Source organism: Canis aureus, chromosome 10 (assembly GCF_053574225.1).
Source record: "Canis aureus isolate CA01 chromosome 10, VMU_Caureus_v.1.0, whole genome shotgun sequence".
NCBI lineage: Eukaryota > Metazoa > Chordata > Mammalia > Carnivora > Canidae > Canis > Canis aureus.
Window position 1 is genome coordinate 64,198,941 of NC_135620.1, and position 23,207 is coordinate 64,222,147.

Consider the following 23,207-nt stretch of genomic DNA (forward strand, 5'->3'; position numbering starts at 1 on the left):
CACCCCCCAAGGTACAGCTGCTAGAGGGGGCAGGGGGAGAAAAAACTGTAAACTTTTTCTCTAAAACCAATAGGGCAAATGATTTCCAACCTGGGCAGGAACTGTATTCCAATAAAGAACCGATAGTGAGTCTTGAAGAGAATATTGTTGGGTGGCCGACTGAGCTTTTCATTTTGGATTGGCACGAGGAAAATATTCTTTCCATAGCTGAGAGAAAGAAGGTTTCTTTTCATTTGAGAAGAAACAGATTTTTGCCCCGACTCTGCAAGGGCAATGCAAGTCATGAGGAAGGGATTCATTATTTTCAACTGCAGTCTTCCCACATTCCCAACACTAACGTTATTCCACACGCAGACACATTCAGACCAACTTCAGAGCAGTTGAGCACATACATGTTCTTAGGTTGCAACTATTCATCACGGTCAACTTTATTTTTCTTAAGAAAAATAAATTAAGGTCTTGGGAAAAGAAGGAAAATGAAGCAGGCCAAATGAGGAGTTTAGTGGACTCGAAATGTGAATTTTCAGAAACTCCCTTTTCCCCCATTAATCCTTCTTTTTTGTCCTTTATCCATTATGTGGGATTAGTTCTTTGTAAATTTGGATTTGTACTGATGAATTAAATTCTTGGCAACCGCTGTTCCTGCTGACTGGGTGCTTCTTTGTGCTCTTTGTAAGATCTATAACTCATTGCACCTGTTGCATCTGAATAGTCCTCTGCAGTCAGGAGTGTGTGTGTGTGTGTGTGTGTGTGTGTGTGTGTTCTTTAAAGCATTCTACAACATTCAATGTAAAAGGAAGAACTCCAGTAAACGGGAGGGGTTGCTAAACAGTGGACTGAGTTACGAAGACAAGTTGTAGAATCTCTTTCCTTTGTGATCTTTTAACGAAAGTGCCAGACAAAGCTCTAAGTAGCACAATGAGCATTGGGTGCTCATTTAGGGCAAGAGGTTATAAAATATGAATTCTGAAGACCTCTCCAGCCCTCAGCGGCTGCTGTATGTTTTCACCAGATATCAAGAAAGGAATTCTATGATCCTCTAGTCAAAACAGCACAATTTTCTAATGGGGTAAGTCTAGGTCAGAGAGGGGTTAGTAGTAACTTACCCAAAGGTAACACAACTAGTTAGTAAAAGAGAACGAGAATCTACACCTCCTGTCCACTCTACTCCAAATACACACAGTTTCACTTTACATCCTCCTTTGTTCTTTGAGATAAATATTAACCAGCTGTTTGCAAGCCTTTGTGGAGAGGCTATTTTCATCAAGTTTCACATTTCTGAAAAATTACATCAGAATTTATGTCAAAGTGATGTTGCATTTTTTCAATGAAATATATTTTTTAATAGGAAAAAGAGAAAGCGAACCGGGATATATATCTTAGCAGCTGAATAAACAGGTCTACAGAACAAGCATTTTTGGCTTGATATGTTATATATTATTTATAATGCAATCATTCAATTTATTAAAGATTGAACCATTAGTTTCATAATATAATACATTCTCTTGCTTTATTTCCCATCTAGAGCTCTTTCTGAGATGGAAATTAGCCAAATGGAGTACAACATCTTTCTTAGAGGTTCTGTTAGGTTTCCTTCTGTCTTATTTTTCCCCATTCCACACAGCTACCCACCCCCATCAAATCATATTGCTTAGTAGAAGTGGTTGAGACAAGATGGAAATCCCCTAGCAATGAGCCATCCAAGAGCATTACAATGGAAGTCACAAAATCTAGGTTTAAGTGTCATCTGTGCCACTTCACTTATTCTAGAAAGCTATTTAACCTCTCTGCACTTCATATTGCTCGTCTGTAGAATGGATCTATTTAAGTCCTCCCTCCAGGTTATTAGGAAGATATAGGAATATGGCAAATGTGCGAGCATTTCACAAATGTGCTCTGTTACTATCAGGAAGTCTAGTATATCTACTTTCACCTATCCATGCAAATAAAAAACAGGACTAAATGGACAGATAAAAAATAATGATTAATCCAAATCTTTTTAGTAAGGGATGTCAACCCCTAAAAACAATGATTTCAAAAAAATATACTGGAGTCATTTCTCATTTGTGTCTTCTACACTCATTCCCATATCTCTTACAGCAAATATAAAATATTAGTGGGTGACAAGGATAAGGACTTGAAGGACTGTTATCAATTAAATCACTTGAGGGTCACAGGTAAGCTCTAGGAAAATTCTGGTTGAAACTTTCTGGCTTTCATTTCTTCGCTGAACATAGTCTGATTCAAGAACTTCAGGTCCCCCTAAGAGCTGCTGCCTTAAAACGTAAAAGTTCAAAACTCAGGTGTGTTCCAACACGTGTAAGCTAGAAGATTATATATAAAGCGTGAGGGATCATATAATTGATCCATGTTGGTGGTGATGGTCTGTCTCAGGTGTGTCTCCTTCAAGAAGCTGTCCTTGGTAAAGGACAAGCTCTCCCATACTGATTGTCTAGAGCACATCATGTTACAACCAACACTTTGGCATTTATCAGCCTCACTTAAACATTTTATAACATTCTCATTGGTTTTCATGGTACTGCATTTGGAAATCATCACATCTTCCTTAACTAAATAAACATGTAGGGGCACCTGAGTGGCTCAGTCAGCTAAGCATCTGCCTTTGGCTCAGGTCATGATCCCAGGGTCCTAAGATTGAGCGCCACATCAGGCTCCCCGCTCAGTGGGGAGTCTGCTTCTCCCTCTCTCTCTCTGCTTCTCCCCCTGGCTTTTGCTCTCTCTCTCTCAAATAAATAAAATCCTTTAAAAAGTTAATTAAAAAAAAATAAACATGTGCCACTAGTCACCCAGACTATGCAATGTAGAGCTGCCCACATAAGAAGCAGTTCCATTTCTATTCCACACCTGCATTTCAAAGCATCTTCTCTTATGATTTTTATGCGAGCCTGTATTTAAAATAACTGATATTTTCTCGATCCATGCAAATTTCTTTATCTTACATAGGCTATAATTATATCAGACCATCTCAGATATACCCTCCAGATTTGGGGAACATCTATCTAGATATTTTGCTTAGCAGGACAACAGACAAGCAATATATGATTGTATTTATGTTAATTCAATAATTTATTCATTAAATCAGAAAACACTGTTCAACACTAATTCTGTGTTAGGCCCTCTGCTAAAACTTGGGTGTGGATGAAATGGACATAGTGCCTGCTGTGAAAATGCCTACTCACAGCCTCCTCTGAGAGTCAGGCAAATAACTAACTCACCCCTATACTATCTGAGAGCTGTAATCAAGTATGTGTAGGGCACTGGAGAAACAGAGCAGTGAGGGTGTTGGGTTTTGCCTGAAGAGGTATGAAGGAGGACTTCATAAAGAAGGTGATATCTGAGTTGTGCTTAAAGGATGAGCAAAAGTTCTCTGGGCTGGGGCACAAAAGATAGGCCTTCTAGACAAAGGGGATGCTGTAGGGAAACAGCATGAGGTACAAAGCAGCTACTGTGAATTGTCCTGTGTGACCAGAGTGTATCACGCATGGGCGGGCAGAAGAGTTAAACGGGAGTCTGGCAACAGAGGTTAGGCTTAGATTATAAAAGGCCTTGGACGTGTATTCCAAAGAAATTCGAGTTGTCCAGGAAGCAATGGGATCATGGAAAGATTTCTGAAAAATTATTCAGGTGGCAGGGTTGATAAAAGGTCCACGGGCACTTGGGTGGCCCAGTCTATTAAGCGTCTGCCTTCGGCTCGGGTCATGACCCCAGGGTCTTGGGATCGAGCCCTGCATATCAGGTTCACTGCTCAGCAAGGAATATGCTTGTCCCTCCCTCTCCGCCCCTCACCCCCTGCTTGTGTACTCTCTCTCTCTCTTTCTCTCTCTCATCTCAAATAAACACATAAAATATGTAAAAAAAAAAAAATGTCCAAGAAGAGAAGTGGTTACAGAAGATAAGACCATGCATTAGGAATTTACAAATATCCAAAAAAAATATCTGAATTAGATAAGGATTCAAAGAGACATTTCTGGATTAGAATTGCCAGCACTAGTTGACAGGATGGAGATATACTTCAGTGTCCACCATATACATTTTTTTAAGATCGTATTTATTTATTTATTTATTTACTTACTTACTTATTTATTTATTTGAGAGAGAGCACAGAGGGAGAGTGGAAGAAACATATTCCCTGCTAAGCAGGAAGCCTGATGCAAGGGTTCCATCCCAGGACCCTGAGATCATGACCCAAGCTGAAGGCAGACGCGTAACTACCTGAGCCACCCAGGCCCCCACCATATACATTTTGAGTGCACAAAAGTCTGTAAGCTCCTTAAATGCTTAAGTAAAGACACGTAATTTACTAGGTAGGTACTCCAGGATTACGCAAAAGCAACATTAAGGTACTAGCTCTTCTGGACTCTGGGTCAGCATCCACTGGGATGGTATTCAGGTACTCTCCTAGTAGCTGGTTGGACAGTAGATAAGTCCCTTCTCCATTTTAAGCCTCTTTTGTGTCCCAAATGGAGGAGGTGGCTGGGATGATTTTCTCCAAGACTTCCCCTCCAGCTCTCACACTCTGTGAGTCAAACCCTTGTGATAAGGGGCCACCAGCCCTGGCCTTTCCCAAGCTGAGTCACCTCTGAAGCTGAGATTATTCTGGCCCGACCGGGAAATGGGAGTGCAGTCACTGCAGTAGCATCCCAAGATCCATTCTCAGGAGTTGGGGACCAGCAGGTCCAGTCTGAGGCTGAGGCAGCTGTCAGAGGCTATTCCCTGATTACACAAACCTTTCCAAACTTCTCCCTCTCAAATGCACAACCACACTCTGTCCAATAGACCAGTCAGAGCTTCCACCAAAGAAAGAGCCCTCTCTTTCAAGTCTCTGAATTTCTCAGAGTCTGTTTTTCCTGCTTGGGCAAATCCCCACACCCAATTATCCTATTTACATTGTTCTAAAGCTGCTCACAGGACTTTGCCACAAGAATGCAAGGTTCTCAGGTGGTTTTCCTTTACTTCCTCATCCCAGAGCAAGCCAGGAATCCACTTCCCTCCGACTGCAGGCCTTGCTCCTTGGTCCCCTAACCAGTAGGGGGCTCCACCTCTGCCTGTTTCCAGTCATCTAACTCAGTGCGCATTTACGCACACTGTACTGGGGCCAGAGTACTGGGCCAATGGCTCTGCAAGTCGAGACTTCCCACAGCAACCCCAAGAGGTGGGTGTGACTTCCCAATTTTAGTGTGAGGTTTGGTGAAGGAAAGGTGGCTCCTCCGAGGCAGAACTTCTAGGATGTGCCAAACCAGAATTCAAACCCAGGTCTGTCTGATTTCCAGTTGGCTGTGGTTCTCCTTCCTGTGACCAGAGTTAAGCTCGAAATGATGTTAATGCCCGAGCGTGAACTATCTGCAAAGCCTCTACCTCAAAGCTCTAGAGGTAGAGCACATCTACCTCTGATGTCTTTGTTACCCAAGGAAGGTACAGTCAAGGTTATTTCAGGTCAAGACACCAAAAGAAGGAAACGGGTCATTATTCACCTAACCAAGGGCACTAATGTTGGACATCCAGGTTCCTTCCAATTTTTCCCAATAAAGTTGTGATGTCCTGCTATCAATCAGTCTCACATCATCATTAAAATGAAGGAACTCTATGAATCAGGTTGCCCTGCTTTGAATCTTCTTTATTACACAGTAGCCAGGTAACCTTGGCCAAATTACTGAGGCTCCCCTAAGCTCAGCTTCCCTTGGGTAATGGAGATGAGAATAATACTCACCTCACAATGTTGTTATGAGGAGTAAATAAGACGATACATGTAAAGCACTTAACACAGGGTCTGGCATATGGTATGAGCTCGATAAATCCCAGCCATTATTATTAGCATAATATCTTTGCACGTAAATCTATCTGCAGCTCTGATTGTTTTCTTAGGAGAGATTCCAATGAGTAAAATCACTGTATCAAAGGATGGCTCTTCTACATAGTGCTTAATTATCTTCTACAAATTCTAGGGCAATTTATACACCCAACAGAAGTGCTTGCAGAGGTTAAGTGCAGCATCCTTCACAGCAGTGGACTCCAAAGGTATATGAAATGTAGATGAGTATAATACAATATAAGGTGTTTGAACATCTTACAGTTCTCCCATACAAAGACATAAACTTTCTTTTCTTTTTCAGGCCTCTTTAGTCATAGACTAACCAAGGCTCAGGCTAATCAACCCACAGGCCTTTGATTTAAGAGTTAGAGAAGACGGGTTCAATTCCAAACTCCGCCACTTGCCAGCTATGAGAGTTTGAGCTAGTTTAAATAGGAATTCTATCTGGACAGTATTTTCCTCTCATATTTTTTATAGCTCCAAATGCAAAATGCCTGTTATCCCCATGCCTAGTCCTATTTACATGACTCTCAATATTTTTTGTACCTTTTTCTACAAAGGAATTGCATTTAAAAACAATGTTTCTATGTTTATTGTATAAATATTTAATGCATCAATATCAAATAGGGTACAAATCTAGCTCAACCAAAATTTTACTGTGTAATCAAGGGTAAGTGACTTTACCATTCTGGGCCTCTTATTTCTGTCTATAACTATAAAGGCCTTGCTCCAAATTATCGCCATTAGCTATGTCTATTATTTTGCCTTCCCATACATCAAGGTTTCTCAGCCAAGGCACTACTGACATTTTAAGCCAGATACTTTTTTGTTGTGCTGAGGAGGGGTGGTTGTCCTGAGCATTGTAGGATGTTTAGCAACTTTTTTAGATTCTACTACCTTACTGATACCCCCATCCAAGCTATGACACTTAAAAATGTCTCAAGATATTGCCAAACATATGCTGAAGGTCAAAATCATCCCCAGTTAAAAACCATTTGTTATATTCTTAAGGGTTTCAGGCCTTGGGTGTCACTTAGAGAGTTGGATTAGATGGGCTTTAATACCCCTTCCAACCATAAAATTCCACAGGCCAGTGATGCTGTTACAGATTTGAACTCAAACTCACCCATACTCCACAGATTTGAGAGAGGCCCTTGTTACCTCTAGTATCTCTTCTACCCGCTGAGTTCCACAGATGTGATTGACTCATAATCCATGTCTTTGCTAGAGGTAACAAGTGAACTGTCCCAATCACAGATTTGGGGTTCATCCCACCCATTCACCAGTCAGGTATCTCTGGGCAAATTCCTGAGCTTTTCTCAATTTGTTCATATGTCAAAGTGGATGATACTTCAGATCAATTCAAGAAGGACTAAATACAGCCAGTGTGAATGTGCCTGGTACCAAGGAGGAGGAAAAGTCCAAATGGAAGGCTCTTGTTTTCATTTTTCCCTACAGAAATGATTACCACTCAATCATTTCTCAGCCATAGCCTTTGGGTTTGGATCCAGTTTTCTTTTGATTTAGGTGTTTCCAGTCACAATCAAGGAGCAGCTCCTGAGGAATGGGGTAGACAAATGATCCAGTTAGCAGTCAGAGGAATGCAATGGACCAAGAGAGTGACTTTGGTTCCAGCTGAAAATGTCAGCAAAGTGCTGGGAGAAAGGAATCTGTTTAGCAGGTGTGCTTGGAATCTGGCAGAGAGCACTGGGCCTGGGCCAGGGCCACTGAGCTGGTCTGAATGCCTTCTATGTTGACTCCTTGGGACTGAGACCCAGGATTTAAAGGGAAGAACATCTAGAGTAAACACACGACAGTCAGACAGTGGCTAGAATTTTTCCCCAGGCCTTCCATGTATCTTGCAGAACACCGAGAGGCCAGCAACAGAAGTGGGGCCTGAGTGCTCAACCTTCACCCACCCTCTTCCACATCACCTGATCTGAAAGGAGCTCCGAAAATAGCTCAGAATTTGGGCCTGCCTGGGAGAGACATAAAGATCCATTTACATGGGAAGGTGACTGCTCTGAATACCCACAGCAGACCAATCTATGCTAATGGCTCAGTCTCCCTCAAATCTGGGATTTATATAACTGGCTCCTACACTCTGTCGTTGCCAGCAGAAATGCCTGAATTATCTTAATTCCAGAATGTAAATTATTCCAATTTTGTGGCCATCATTTTAAAGCTGTCAAAGTCAATATTTTTAACAGCCTAGAAAAAAATTACAACTGGAAAATGTCTAAACAAGTTGTACTTGAGGTCCTGAGACAACTTCTGGCAAAAATCTGTGCTGAGATGGAGAAATCCCCCACACTAACTTCACAACTAGGGAAAAACATCGATTTGTCCCATCACCAATTTGTCTGCAGGGGAGCCAATGAGTCAGTCTACCTACATTGATCACTTTCAATCTGTTACTTTCCACTTATGGATTAATCATTTGTCTTTTGGTCCTAAGATTTTTTTAAAATAAATTAATTCCTAAAAGAATAACATTCAATACTTGGTCATGAAGAGGAGGAGGAAAAATGCCGCCCTAACCTGTATTCTTTCCAAGTTTCCATTCCATTTCTATCTTAACTCACTTTATCCATGACTCTTTGAGAACCACTGTGTGCTGAGCACGGCCCTGGTGACACTGAGATGGATAAGAACTTCCTGAAGGTGAAGGAGGAAGCTTTCAGGAGAACTACCTTGCACGTGGCCAGGAAAGAAAAGGCAGCTCCTCTTTTTATTGGCACATCAGTGTCCATTCAAGTGAATCATCATCTCTTCCTTATTAACTGTCCCAGAAAGACACCTGAGAGTGAAGGAGGTAGAGTGGGTGTATGAGGAGGGGAATGTGCAAAGCATCATCTCCGTTCTCATTTGTCTTAGTGACAGAGGTGACGCATTAGCATCTGGGCAGCCAGCCAGGTTGCAAGAATATGGCACCACACAAGTGGGCACATCTGCTCACCACTGCCCCAGACACCAGGCTCAGGGTGGTCCTCAGGATAGCACTGGAGAATCTCTGTGATGGGCCCATCTCCTATTCATAGGCTGGAAAACACCCCATTCCCGTAGCTCTGAAGCAGGATTAATTGATTGGTCTCATATGAACCTAAAAGCCGTTAAGAGCAAGGAGGATGAAAAGCAATTCAAATTGCTTTATTACCATTTTCTAGTAAAGTACCAGTTTAGTCCTCAGCCCTACTGTGAAGCAGCAGGTTTCCAGATATTGACTGTGCTGGCATGTGCTCCTAGAAGAGAGGAAATGCCTGGGTCTGAAAAGCAGAAACATCTGCTCAGATCTCCAGCGGGTCTGTTACTGGAGCCATGGCATGGGGAGAGAGGGTGTTCCCTCCAGGTGGTGTCACTGCAAGCGGGAGATGGGGAAAGCACCCCCAGGAGGGGAATTTCAAGCCATGGGTGGGGGCTCTTCTCTTTTCCTAAGGCTTCATTCACTTTGGGGGGGGGGGGTGAGATTATAAATGGTTTTATAAGGTAGTCTATAGATTTTCTGATAGAAGGCAGCCAAGATGACTATAGTAGTTGTATAGTGCTTGTATATGCTGGGCACTGAGCACTTTACATATCTTCAGTCATTTAAACCTCAAACAACACTATAAGTAAGTACTACTATAATCTCGTTTTTATAGATAAGAAAACTGAGGCACATGGGGCATCTGGATGGCTCAGTGGTTGAGTGTCTGCCCTCAGCTCAGGTCATGATCCCAAGGCCCCCGGGATCAAGTCCCACATCAGGCTTCTCACAGGGAGCCTGCTTCTCCCTCTGCCTGTGTCTCTGCCTCTCTGTGTGTGTCTCTCATGAACAAATAAAGTCTTTAAAACATAAATAAATAAAAAATAAATGAATCCTTGTGAGTGACAGAATGGGATGGACAAATAACTAATAACCTACTCACTAAACCCACTAGTGTGTCCTAGGCAATCAACTTATGTCATGTTTTTGTATTCTACTCAATAACCACATGTAGTAGATCCTTTTATCTCCATTTTACAAATGAAAAGCCAAGACTTAAAGAATTTAAGTCATGTATCAAAGGTCATCTAACAGTATACACTCTCATGTTCACCATGTTGAATAAGTCACTTCATTCAACCACCTATTTTTAGAGATAAAAAATTGAGACCAATAAAAATACTCAAGAAATAGGCATTTAAGGCAACTATCTCAACATAATAAAGACCGTATATGAGAAACCCATGGCTGCTAACATTATTATGCTCAGTGGTGAAAGACTCCATGTTTCCTCTAAGACCAGGAACTAGGCACCAATACCTGCTTTTTCCACTCTATTCAAAATAGTTTTGGAAGTTCTAGCCATAGTAGTTAGACAAGAAAAAGAAATGATAGTCATCCAAGTAAGAAAGGAAGAAGTAAAATTATCTCCGTTTGCAGACATCATGATCCTATTGTAGGAAACCCTAAAAGATTATGCACACACATACGTGCACAAACTGTTAGAACTAATAAGTTTAGCTAAGTTGTGGGATATAGAATTAACATACAAAAATCAGTTGCATTTCTACACGCTAACAACGAACAATGCAAAACACAATTATAAAAACAATTACATTTACAACAGCGCAAAAAGAATAAAATACTTAAAACATAACCAAGGAGGTGAAAAATTTGTACACTGAAAACTGCAAAACATTGCTAAAGAAATTAAAAGATACAAATAAATGGAAACATCTCTGTTTTGATGTACTGAAATTTCACATTGTTATAAAATGTCAATATTATTCAAAGTGATCTACAAATTCAGTGCTCTCCCTATCAAGATCCCAAAGATGTTTTTGCAGAAATGGAGAAACCCTTTCTAAAATTTATACGGACTTTCAGGAGACCTTGAAATAGAACAAAACTGGAAAAGGACAAAGTTAGAAGATTAACACTCTCTGATTTCAAAACTAACTACAAAGCTACGATAAAAAAACTGGGTTACTGGCATAAAACTAACATATCATCAACTAACGGAATAGAAAAGAGAGTCCACAAGTAAAATCTCAGATATGTGGTTAAATGATTTCTGACAAGAATGCCAAGACTTTACAAAGGGAAAAGGACAGCTTTTTCACCAAATGGTACTAGAAAATGTGGACATCCCACAAAAGAATGAAGTTGGATCCTTACTTTACACCATAAACAAAAATAACCCCAAATGGATCAAAGACCTAAATGTAAGAACTGAAGCCATAAAACTCCTAGAACAAAACATGGGAGAAAAAAATCTTCACTATATTGAATTTACCCATGACTTCTTGGCTCTGACACCAAAGCATAGGCAACAAAAGAAACGTAGATAAAATGGACTTCCCCCAAATTTAAAACTTTTGTGCATCAAAGGAGACAGTCAGAAGAGTGAGAAGCCAACACACAGAATGGGAGAGCATTTTTGCAAATCATTCCTAATAAGGAACTGATATCCAATATATATAAAAAGAAGCTCTTGCAGCTCAACAACAAAAAGTAAATAGCCTGACTTTAAAATAGGCAAAAGATTTGAATATATATTTCTCCAAAAAAGGTATATAGGTGGCCAATAAGGACATGAAAAGAGGCTCAACATCACTATCATTAGGGAAATGCAAATTAAAACCCACAGTGAGATACAGCTTCACACCCATTACTGTGGCAATTATCAAAAACAACAACAAAAGAAAATAAGAAGTGTTGGTGACAATATGAAGAAATTGGAACTCTCATTCATTGCTGGTGGAAATGCAGAATAGTGCAGCCACTGTGGGAAACAATATGGGTAATTCAAGATCGAATCATCATATGATCCAGCAATTTCACTTCTGGATATCTATAAGAACTGAAGGCAGGGACTCAAACAAATATTTGCACACTCCTGTTCATGGCAGTACTATTCACAATAGTCAAAAGGTGAAAACAACCCAAATGTCTCATCAACAGGTGAATGAATAAACAAAATGTGATACACCTACAATGGAAGATGATTCAGCCTTACAATGGAATGAAATTCTGACAGCTACTACAACATGGACAGACATTATGCTGAGGAAAATAAGCCAAACACAAAATGATAAACAGAGTATCATTCCACTATGTGAGGTACCTAGAGCAGTCAAATTCATAGAGGCAGAAAGTAGGATAGTGGTTGTCGGGGAGGATAGAGGGGAATGGAGACTTATTGTTTAATGGTATAGACTTTCCTTTTGGGATGATGAAAAAGTTGTGGAGATGGATAGTGGTGATGATTGCACAACAACGCAAATGTTGCCACTAAACTGTATACTTAACAAGGGCTAAAATGTTAAGTTTTATATCATGCATATTTTACAACAAAAGGAAATCTGAAACCAAGATAAGAAGACTTCCCTAGGATCACACAGCGAGCTTGTTCTTGACCCAGCCTACACTAGAATTCCCAGCTTCCGGAAGCCCCGTGTAGTGCTGTTCTTATCTTCACTTTCAACGAAAATAGGACTTATAGTTACAGTGCATTTGCAAACACGGTTAAACATCAAGTAGCTTGAACAGAATGAACCAAACTCCTCACTTATTATTTCCCCCCCAGGTTCTCCAAGTAAAAGAAAAAACTCACAACCAAAACATATCCTTGGTGGAGGTGGTGATAATGATGGTAATGGTTTTGAGACAAACCCTCCATCCCCTGAGGCCTGGGCCAATTTGCATTTAGCTCAACTCTTTGAACCCTAGACTCAATTATAAAATATATATATATATTATATAAAATATATATCTATATATCCCGAGCCCATTACTCAACAAATTTGACTCTGTTTTTATTTTTTATCTTGGTAAGATGGAACTAAGTAGAAACTCAGTTAATGAGAAATGCACTGATTTCCCAATTCATTGTGATTTTGCTTTTTGGGTCTCTTGGGAGTAATTTCTTTCTAAAACAGGAAATCAAAAAACTACCTGAAAACTTAAATTTTCAGGGCTGAATCTGGGTTGGCCTCCTTTTGCTTCTTGTCCCCTCTTTTTTTTTCTTCCCATAATCAGATGGACACTTGTTAGGCTACTAAAGAAACTGTTTATGTCATACTAAAACCTGTCTTGCAAAGACAAGTAAGACTATTATGTATAACATTTGTTATAGGTCTTTGACCACTCAACTAGTCTTTATTTCTCTTGGTCAAGGGTTAGGAAAGAGAAAAGAGCAAGAAAAACACTAAGATTTGTAGAATAGGATTACAGCCAAAACTAGCTCACTGATGCCAATGAGATAATTCTAAATTAACATAAGTATTCCTCTGCCCTATGCCCTAAAGTAGTGTTTATGGCAACACCCTTCCTACTACAACTGGTTTGTCTCCCTATTAATGTCCAGAGTTATCCAAATTCCCTGTTACGACATACTTTCTATAAACTGAAATATTAAATACACAGTTACACTTTTCTTTCAACGTAAAAAAAAAAAAAAAAGCCTCAGGTATAGCCTCATGAGTAAGGTGAATTTTAATTGTTCCACTTTCCCACAGCAACCTGAATACAGTTATTGATTTTTCTTAAACTAGATTTAGTGTTCAGAGGGATAGCATTGCTTCTTTCCACTTAGTCTCTTCATGCTTCTTGTCCATTAAGAATACGTATTCACGGGGAAGAACATATATGCTACCAAGGTTGAAACATTAAAAAAAGAAACCCTGATTTCATTTTTTTAAAGTTCAAGGTGTTTTTATCAGAATTGAAAAGAAAAAGAAACATTTATATGTCATTGAATTCCAACTACTTCTTACTTTCATCCTAAAGACATATACTTTTCTGCCCTTTTAAAATATTGATGGTCAGGGCACCCTGGTGGTTCAGTCGGTTGAGTGTGTGACTCTTGATTTTGGCTCTGGTCATGATCTCAGGGTCCTGGGATCCAGTCCTGCGTTGGGCTCTGTGCTCAGCAGGGAATCTGCTTGAGGATTTTCTCTCTCCCTCTGCCTCTCCCCCTGCTCCTACTCTCTCTCTCTCTCTCTAAAATAAATAAATCTTTTTCTTTTATTTAAAGATTTTATTTATTTATTCACGAGACACACAGAGAGAGAGAGACAGAGACCAGGCAGAGGGAGAAGCAGGCTCCTTGCAGGGAGCCCGGTGTGGGACTCGATCCCAGGTCTCCAGGGTCACACCCTGTGCCGAAGGTGGCGCTAAACCGTTGAGCCACCCGGACTGCCTAAATAAATCAATCTTAAAAAAAAAAAAAAAAAAAAAAAAGCATTGAGTTTCAAGGACTTGAAAAATCACTCCTGACCCTAATGGGACATGTCAACATCTTAGTCTTGACCATATCCGATAGATCGGCTTTTAATTTAAGCTTTACTCCTTCAGATGCATATATTGTTACTTATGTCTGTTACTATTGAACAATTAGATCACCTGGATTTGTGTTAACAGATGGAAGAAATATTATGTGGACAAGTTAACTTGTTGATTCTACCTCACATATTCCTTGAGATCACAATCCTTCTTTTCTCCTCCAAATATGAAAGGGTTCGTAGACATTAACTGGTTGCTCTCCTCACACAGTTCTGTTATAATATTTCTCCAACTAGTCCTTTCCCCAAAGGGAAACATCTGATAAATTTTTACTTGGGAGTCTAGCTGGTGCCATTTGTTCCTCTCAGCCCCTTCTTTCTGGTCTGGCCTCTGACCACCCTCTCCTAGCAAAATCCCTGCCCTCCCATCAATTTCCAGTAATGTGTGAGCTGATCAAAAAAGAAAAATTTTATAAGTAATATTTAGAAAGCACTTTACAATTTACAGAGTACTTTTGTTATATTCAATTTGCATTTTATGCTCTTGTAATGCATTCATTTTTTAAATACAAAGACAAATTTTCTTAAAAAATTCTTCATCATTGCACAACCCACGTAACTCTTCTTATAAACAAAAATAATACATTTATCATCTATAGTGACAGAAAGCAGACCAGTGGTTGTCTGGGACCAGGTGTGAGAGGGTGCGAGAATTGAATGTAAGGGGCAAGAAAGAACTTTCTAGGGTAACAACAGTTTATCTTCCCCACCCCCAGCTTTACTGAGGTATAATCACCATATGACATTGTGTGAGTTTAATGTATACAATGTGATGATTTGACATACATATAGACCACAAATGGATTACCACAATGGGGTTAGTTAATACATTCATCACACACATACTCACCATTTTTTTTGTGTGGTGAGAATTTTCAACATCTCCTCACTTAGTAACTTTCAGATATAAAATAGTTAAAAGTAAGTCATGCTGTGCTTTAGATCCCCAGATCTTACTATCTTATAACTGGAAGTTTGTACCTTTTGAGCACCTTTAGTCATTTTCCCCATCCTCCTGCCCCTGGAAGCCAGCAGTTCACTTTACTCTCTGTTGCTATGAATTTGGTTGCCATTGTTGTTGTTGGGTTTTTTACATTTAGATTCCACATATAAATGATATCATACAGTATTTGTCTTTCTCTGACTTCTTTCACTTAGCATAATGTCCTCAGGTTTCATCCATGTTGTTGCAAATGGCAGGATTTCCTTCAACAAAAGTATATCTTGACTGTGGTAGTTATATAGCTATATTTCTTTGTCAAAAGTCATCATGCTGTACACTTAAAATGTGTATATTTTATTGTATGTAAATTATACCTCAATAAAGTTTATTACAATGTTTTAAATAGTCATATATTCACAAGGAAATTCAGAATGGACTCACAGTTCAATATGCTAGATTTATTTTATGCTTCCTCTCACTAAAATGGTAGTAAAGGAATGATAAAAGACACCCAAGGACAAGAAGAACAGGGGAAAAAAAGTCTTCAGAAGGTAAGAATTCAACAGATTTCAGAATTTAGCAGAGCAAAGTGAGTTACAAACTCAGTGCCTACAGTTAGATGAAAAAATCATGAGAAGTTAGTGGGCAATTTCCCCAGCAGGAACCCTGGAGGGAAAGAAAGAGAAGCTTGGAACATAAAGGAGGGGGTTGAAATATAAAAATAAAAGCGGGATTAGCTGGATATCTGTATGAAGAGGAGTGGGACCCCACCCCTTCACTCTGGGCAGCTGGAAAATCACCCCCCCTTCACCCTCCAGAGTAGTAGAATGGAGGTTTATTTCACAGAGACCCCCAGACTTTTCCCCAATGGAAACAGGCCATTTGCAAATAACTTGACCTACTGCAGCCCCCACAGGTCAGTAATCTAAAAAGTTCAAAGCCGACATTTTGAAGATCTCCTTCTGGAAAAATTAAACAATTCGAGGGAAAATACCACACACACACATTCCAGGGTCTCACCAATGGTTAAGGTTCTTGATCTCTCTAGACTGAAGCCCACCAGTTCATACATACTGTCTCAACACACATTCCTACACACACACACACACACACACACACACACAGCTTCCAAATAATGACTCAATTTTAAATAAGAACAGAGAATAGAAAATCATTAGGCATTTAAGAAAGAATATCCTCTTTGCCACATCTATGGGAGTGAAGATCATTCTCGGCAGTCAGAAAGGGTTGGGACTAGGAATTGTCATATCTTACATAAGCTTCAGTCCTACTCTGTGTTCAAACTATGTGTATCATGCACATAATTTTTAATAGAAAAGAAGATCGATCTCCTGTTTTTACTATTACAAATAATATCACAAAGCACTTTTGCTTCCCTTGTCTCATTTGGTTTTCACAAGAGTCTGCAGACATAGAAGTTACTGTGAGCTCTATTTTATAGACAAGGAAATGGAGAATTCGAGAGGTGAGATGAGCTATGACAAATCTACTGATTCTAAATCCTTATCTTTTGTTCCATCCAAAGGTTGAAGAACAAAATTATAACGTATATTTATTTACAGTTCTGCCTGACTCTCAAAAGGTACTTAAGGAAACTCATAATGATGAATAAAAATTTAGATAAACTGAATTTTTTTTAAAAAAAAATCACTTGAGAAGCACATAGGAGAAGGAATAAGAATAGCAGATTCAAGGATTAAGATTAGTTTATTGAATGTAAGCCAGCCAATCTCTATAGACAATAGAGAATTGTCTATATATTACAATAGAAATGGAACTAAAATTTGGCTCTGAGCTTCCTAGTGACCAATGCTAAAAAGGGAATAAGACTGATAACTTAGAAGAGTCATAGTGTCCACAAAGTAAGATCAAGTCAGATTATTTCCCCATTGGCAGAATTAATATTGTGAAAATGTCAATGTTACCCAGGGCAATATACACGTTTAATGCAATCCCTATCAAAATACCATGGACTTTCTTCAGAGAGTTAGAACAAATTATTTTAAGATTTGTGTGGAATCAGAAAAGACCCCGAATAGCCAGGGGAATTTTAAAAAAGAAAACCATATCTGGGGCATCACAATGCCAGATTTCAGGTTGTACTACAAAGCTGTGGTCATCAAGACAGTGTGGTACTGGCACAAAAACAGACACATAGATCAGTGGAACAGAATAGAAAATCCAGAAGTGGACCCTGAACTTTATGGGCAACTAATATTCGATAAAGGAGAAAAGACTATCCATTGGAAGAAAGACAGTCTCTTCAATGAATGGTGCTGGGAAAATTGGACATCCACATGCAGAAGAATGAAACTAGACCACTCTCTTTCACCATACACAAAGATAAACTCAAAATGGATGAAAGATCTAAATGTGAGACAAGATTCCATCAAAATCCTAGAGAAGAACACAGGTAACACCCTTTTTGAACTCGGCCATAGTAACTTCTTGCAAGATACATCCACGAAGGCAAAAGAAACAAAAGCAAAAATGAACTATTGGGACTTCATCAAGATAAGAAGCTTTTGCACAGCAAAGGATACAGTCAACAAAACTCAAAGACAACCTACAGAATGGGAGAAGATATTTGCAAATGACATATCAGATAAAAGGCTAGTTTCCAAGATCTATAAAGAACTTATTAAACTCAACACCAAAGAAACAAACAATCCAATCATGAAATGGGCAAAAGACATGAACAGAAATCTCACAGAGGAAGACATAGACATGGCCAACATGCATATGAGAAAATGCTCTGCATCATTGCCATCAGGGAAATACAAATCAAAACCACAATGAGATACCACTTCACACCAGTGAGAATGGGGAAAATTAACAAGGCAGGAAACAACAAATGTTGGAGAGGATGTGGAGAAAAGGGAACCCTCTTACACTGTTGGTGGGAATGTGAACTGGTGCAGCCACTCTGGAAAACTGTGTGGAGGTTCCTCAAACAGTTAAAAATATACCTGCCCTACGACCCAGCAATTGCACTGTTGGGGATTTACCCCAAAGATACAAATGCAATGAAACGCCGGGACACCTGCACCCCGATGTTTCTAGCAGCAATGGCCACGATAGCCAAACTGTGGAAGGAGCCTCGGTGTCCAACGAAAGATGAATGGATAAAGAAGATGTGGTTTATGTATACAATGGAATATTACTCAGCTATTAGAAATGACAAATACCCACCATTTGCTTCAACGTGGATGGAACTGGAGGGTATTATGCTGAGTGAAGTAAGTCAGTCGGAGAAGGACAAACATTATATGTTCTCATTCATTTGGGGAATATAAATAATAGTGAAAGGGAAAAGAAGGGTAGGGGGAAGAAATGTGTGGGAAATATCAGAAAGGGAGACAGAACGTAAAGACTGCTAACTCTGGGAAACGAACTAGGGGTGGTAGAAGGGGAGGAGGGCGGGGGGTGGGAGTGAATAGGTGACGGGCACTGGGTGTTATTATGTATGTTAGTAAATTGAACACCAATAAAAAAATAAAAAATAAAAAAAATAAAATAAAATAAAAATAAAAAAAAAAGATTATTTCCCCAAAAAAGAACCTCAGCTATCCTTGCTGCTGAAACGAGGGAGAACTTTTACCCACTAACCTTCATAAAGAAGAAGTCAAATGATGTAATGAGCATTATCCTCAGCAATATTATTAAAATGAGTCAACAGCAAGTAGAATCTGTGTCCTCCAATGTAGACCAAATTTATCACATCAAAAACAATTTGATTAAAAATAAATTAAAAGGGTAAGAGGAGGAGCATCAAAATAATGAGACCTAGAGATAAGGGAAAATCCGAAACAAGTATAATGTTCCCACTTCCATGTATACATAACACATGCATAGGCATATGTATCTATAAAGACTTTGAAACAACTCAACTTTTTAGTGCACTCACCAAGAGAAACAAACTACAAAATGTATCTTATTTATGCCACTTTTTATATAGGATTATTTCCTAAAAATGAGTTTAAAATTGACTTATCTACCCTAAATTAGTAACATTAGTTTTAGGAATGACATTAGTATTAGGATTAATCAGCAGCTATTCTTGTTGTTAGAAAATTGTCTCTTAAATCCACTCCTGATCTATGAAAATAAAACCATCTCGTCTGTTAAATGTTGATTCTAAATGAGGGAGGTTGAAGTTATCTCCCCCTCTATCTACCTCTGCTCCTTCTTGAGGAGAGTTATCCAAATTCCATGACATTTCATTGGACCACAGTCCCAGGGAGTGCTGATTTGACTGAGCCACACTGAAGAACATGTGAGAAAGGAAAACTCTGGAGCTGGTCATATGTCATGTCCTTGGAACATCAGGTCTCTCTAGTACTCTTCTGCTGTTGTCTGAGTGAATAATGGGCATTCCGAGGGGTTGACATCCTGGGATGACACCCAAAGCTATTGTCTTCCGAGGTGCTACAAGTTCTCCTTTAGTATTTAGTGTATTAAGACCCTGCTGAGTTCTATGCACAAATGAAAAAAACAGGCCTTTCTCATGCAGTCTAGACCTGGTTCCATATGGCCTACTGGTGGCAAAACCCAATGGTGTCTCTCTTCTTTCAAACCTTGCACTCAAAATCTCCATCTCATATGTACCCTTTCCTTCATGCCATCCCCTCCTGCAAATAAGTTTGGGCTTAAGGAGATTGTCTAGCTCCTACTATCAAGGTAGCCATTGTGTCCCCAGGACAAACCAGTGTAGGGGATAGAAAGGGATTCTCATTAAAATAATACTTCAGTAGGTCCAACTCTACTAGTTCTCCTAAAACTCAGTGTACTCTGGCTTTACCCTCATCATTTTGCCTATTGATTCTCAGGAGTTCCCTAAGGGCTGTCTCACATGTGCTCACTCCCTTATTCTGTCTGCTTCCACCTAGATGGGACCTCATCTTCCCTCCTAGTCCAAAACACTTCCCTATGTCCATCACCTTCAGAGCAGTGTAAAAGTACCAACACCATTTCTAGGGCACACCATTGAAACCCCTCCCACCGACCTACCAAAAATGCAACCAATGTGCTATAGTTTCTGAAGTTGCCAAAGCAGCACTTTGTTTCCATAAGTCTTTAATGTGCCTAAGTCGCCTATCTTTGTGCAAAAGTGGAGGAAAGTTCTACAAATTCCATTATAATTAGAAATATTATAACAACTGGGGTGCCTGAGTGGCTCAGTCAGTTAAGTGTCTTGTCTGACTCCTGATTTCAGCTCCGGTCATGATCTCAGAGGTGTGGGATTGAGCCCCATGTTTGGCTCTGCGCTCAAAACAGTCTGATTACCCCTCTCCTTCTGGTCCTCCCCCTGCTCACTCACTCTCTCTCTCTCTCAAATAAATAAAATCTTTAAAAAAAGAAAGACAAAGAAGAAGAAGAAGCATTATGATAACTGTAGTAAGGTTGTATTTATGCTTATTTGCAGTTCCATCTTTCCCTGGAGTTCAAATATGAATCTACAGAGGGCTCGTCCAGGGGAGAATTCTGAATAGCAGACACCATGGATGAAGTTGGGGGGCAGGGGGTGCCATCCTTCCCTGTAAATTTCAAGGCTTTGGTACGGTATTTGGTATTTCCTAGTTTCTGGTAACTGTCAGTAATCTTTGTCATTCCTTGTAGCTGTACCACTTCAACATCTTCCTCTGGCACCACTTGGCCTTTTCTTTTCTTTCTTTCTTTCTTTCTTTCTTTCTTTCTTTCTTTCTTTCTTTCTTTCTTTCTTTTTCTGGCCTTATTTTCTATGTATCTTCACATCTTCTTTTCTCTCTGTGTCTTCATATGACTTTTTATAAGGACAGCAGTCATGGGATTTAGGGCCCATCCTAATCCAGTATGGCTTTAACTGATTACATTTGCAAGACCCTATTTCCAAATAGTCTTATTTCAAGAATCCAAGTGGACATGAATTTTGAAGGGACATTATTCAATCCAGTACACCCACACTCCATCAGACTCAACAATTGCCAGATAAGGAAGTACAGGGGCTGTGGGAGCCGTGGATTGGGACCTAATTCAGATTTAGTCAAGGAAGTCAGGGAAAGATCAGAATCCAAGAAGCTAGAGAGCTGGTGAGTGCCCAAACCAGAAGTTCACTTGTATGAGGACAACCTAGCCACTTCTCCTCAACGCCTTCCCTCTGGCCCCTTGGGCAGAGGAACTTGGATGGCTGCCCTCGATCTCAGAAAAATGGAATCTAGCATAAACTGAACGAGGAATGTGCTAGTCACTTTCACATACCTAGCAATTCCCCTAAAGTTGAATCCTGATTTTAGTAAGTGGAAAAACCAAGACTCAAAGTTAAGTGATTCATCCAAGAATACACAGCTCTTTGCCAATCTGGCCCCAAAGGTCATGCAATTTCAATGCACACGCTTTCTGCAGAGAGGACCTTGGTACAGTCCTCGGCTTCTCTGCTTTCCCAAGTCACAGTGAACTAGCTCAGAACAGAAATTATATTTTACTCCTGTGGCAAAGAGGAAATGCTGCTGGGACACAGCTGAATGTCCCGTCACATTGAATGCCCACAGAGGTTAAGAAAGGTCCATGAGCTCACTCATCACCCTCTGCATCCTCAATGCACCTCTATCCAACCCCACTTTCCTCCCAGGAGAAAACCAGATTGGCTGGGAGTATTTGCACCAAGAAAAATCCATCTCATAGCTAACATTCTTCCAGTCCCCAAGGATTCTTCATAAGAGCTTTCCACTGCACCCACTCACGGGGCAGACACTGTGCTAAACCAGCTGTTTAACACAAGAGGCTCCTGGTCCCCAGAGACCTGAGACAAGCTCCGGAGACGTGCAATATGTCTCCATTAGCCAAGCAACCGGCTTTGGGTGTGTTTTCTAATTCCATATTCTTGTGTTCATTAGCTGCAAGCTTGCCAGAAACTCAGGGCTCACCAGGTTTTCCAAACAGAGAAGAGAGAAATATTTCACATGGTTTGCCTCATAGATCAGTTTTTCTGAGGACCTCATGCTGTAGAGGCTTGTTACCACCATAACCTGTCAGACTTAGCTGCACAGACTGCTGGGGTGTCTGTGCTAAGTCAGCAGAGAAAGATGAGTAAACATGAATGTGAGGAACAGGCAACGCTGGGAGAGGAGCTGACCAGCTTGCAAGATGGTTTCTGTGAGAGAAGGCAGCCCTCTAAGTCCTGCTGTCCAAGGGGCAGGAGGGAAGGGGGTTTAGCACAGTAGGTACGAGTTTCAAACTCCAAAGAGAGACAGAACTGGTTTTGAATGTGGGCACTGCCACATAGCGACTCTGTGACCTTAGGCAATTGTCATAACCTCTTATGCTCCAGAGGTAATAAAAGAACCTCCAGATTATTCTGAGGCTAGAATGAGATAATGCTTATAAAATTCTTAGTACACGGGTTAGCCCGGGATAAACTATAGTTGACACTCTTTGCAGGCTGATTCAGTCTCCAAGGGAAGACAGTCTCCACTGGCAGACAGTGACCTCCCATCAAAAGTAATCTCATGGAGAATGGCAGCTCCCCTGCCCTGGGTTCTCTTCCAGGCTGTAACAGTGTCCAAATTAAGCAATTTGGGATGAGAGTCTATATTGCTCACTATGGTAGCCACCAGCCACATGTGGCTGTTGAACGTGTGAAATGTGGTTAGTCCCCATTGAGATGTATTACAAGGATAAAATCCACAGCAGATTTGAAAGGGCTAATGTGGCAAAAAATAGTAAAATATCTCATTAATACTCTATCTTGTATTCCTATGTGTTGACATGATAACCCTTTGGTTTTATTGGCTTAAATAAATTATATTATTAAATTAATTTCCCCTTTTCTCCCCCTTTTTTCTTTTTTACCTTTTCCAGTGTGGCTATAAGAAAACTTGAAATTATGTGTGTGGTCTGCACGCATAGCTCACATTATCTTTCTACTGGACCATTGTTGATTTAGGCAGGCAAGTGTTCCAGCCAATGGGTTGGATTCAAGGGGCCCAATTCCCATTTTTAGGATAAGTAGAGCGCATTCAAGAAACCAAGGCTGGTAGGGTTCTGAGCTAACACAGAGACCACAGGTACTTGGGCCAGGGCCCTTGGAAATGAAGATGAGGATGACAGCAGGAAGACTCATATCAG

The 23,207-nt window shown here is 40.1% G+C and overlaps 1 long non-coding RNA gene across 1 annotated transcript in view; it reads left to right on the forward strand.

Annotated features, from left to right (window-relative positions):
* LOC144322597 (uncharacterized) overlaps positions 1-22,864 on the forward strand; it is a 144,301-nt gene extending 121,437 nt beyond the window's left edge. The window contains exon 3 of the long non-coding RNA XR_013388246.1: positions 20,530-22,864. This is a non-coding gene — a long non-coding RNA (uncharacterized LOC144322597). The remainder of the gene's footprint in view (positions 1-20,529) is intronic.
* The last annotated feature ends 343 nt before the right edge of the window (positions 22,865-23,207 follow it).